This window comes from Arachis ipaensis, chromosome B03 (assembly GCF_000816755.2).
Source record: "Arachis ipaensis cultivar K30076 chromosome B03, Araip1.1, whole genome shotgun sequence".
In the NCBI taxonomy this organism is placed as follows: Eukaryota; Viridiplantae; Streptophyta; class Magnoliopsida; order Fabales; family Fabaceae; genus Arachis; species Arachis ipaensis.
The window spans coordinates 132,035,135-132,036,793 of NC_029787.2; positions in this window are offsets into that span (position 1 = coordinate 132,035,135).

Sequence of the window (1,659 nt, forward strand, 5' to 3'; positions counted from 1 at the left end):
TGGTAACTTCTTGGTTCCAAATATTTTTTCTTAAAAATTTGTTGATAGCCAATGAATTACTACATATGTAAAACGAGATTTAAACTACGAATACTTACTTAAACATACTAGAGAGTTATTTACTATATCAACTCAACTTAATTAAATTCAACCAATACCTATTTAAATTTTTTTCTGTATTTTACATTTGATTTAGACTATATCATAAATATTTTTTTATACGATTGAAATGAGAAATTTGTATAAAATGTATTAAAGTATAAAATTCATAACAAAACTAAATTCAAAATAGATAAGATTAACATCAAATTGTTCTTTAGATGAAGGTTAAAATGTTTTATTCTCAAAAGATATAGAAATAAGATTATGATATTAATTTTCTTATGTTAATATAAATCTGTTTAATTTACCCTCACATAAAATAATTATATAAAATATATTTTAATTTTCATTGAACAAATACAAAATATTGATAGCTAGCTACTATAAAAAATGTCTTTTAAATAGTATAACAAGAAGCATGCACTGGGGTTACAATTTAATTTCAATATGTGGGAAAGATAAAAATGCTTTAGACAAATATTTAGTATGTAGTATTTATCGTGCATTATTGTGCTAGTAAAATTATTGAAAAATCCAATAATTAATCTAAAAATATTATTAATGATAATTAAATAATAGTGAAATCTTTTGATATTGACACTACGTCATTTTCTTATGTTCCTAACATAATTTTTTATTCGTCAAAATATGATTTGTTAAGGTAAGGGATAATTTTTTAATTAAAAAAATCCTTATTTTTTTTCTTTGTTGGAATAGAAGTTTCCTTAGCATATACGTTTTCCTCGTCTTTTCTTTTATAGAGTCCTTAACATACACGTTGCAAAATTACCCCCTATACTGAACTAATTTAATGGGTTTATGAACCGATAAAATAATTCAAATCTCAAAATTAAGATGCACCCTAAATATTTATTCTATTTATTTTATTTTTATTTATGTTTTTGGACAAAATAAAAAATTATTGACACATAAGAGTAACAATACAACTTTTGAACAATCAGTAAGAAACAAACAACGCCAACAGTTGTAAGATGTGGAATGGGAGAGATACATCCAGAAGAGAAAATATATTTATCCTTGTGAACATATATTGTTAATTTGTTATTGTGTGCTTATCTTTTATAATTACGTGATTAACTCAGAGTTTCAACAAATTAATTAAATTCACAGAGTTTAAAATTATCAATTTAATCAGTTATGATCAGATAAATCATAAAATATTTTAAAGTTGAAATAAAAATATTTCTCTCATTAAGACTTTGTTTGAATAGAGAAAAAAAATAAAAAGAAAGAAAAAAAAAAAAGAAGAAAGAGTGGAATTATTGAAAGAAAAAACCATTTTCACCAAAATATCAATTTAATTATCATTATCATCATACATTTTTTTTTCTAAAATTAGCTAGGGAGCATCATGTTAAGTACATTTCTATTTATTATTGTATACTCATTAATTATTATTATTATTAGCTAAGCAGTCATAACTCATAACTACATTTCTAAGTTCTAATTTTCACTCCTAAGTAACTACATTATTGCATTAATTTTTGTTTTTCTTTTCAAAAGAAAAAACATGAAGCATACGAACATACGTGTTAT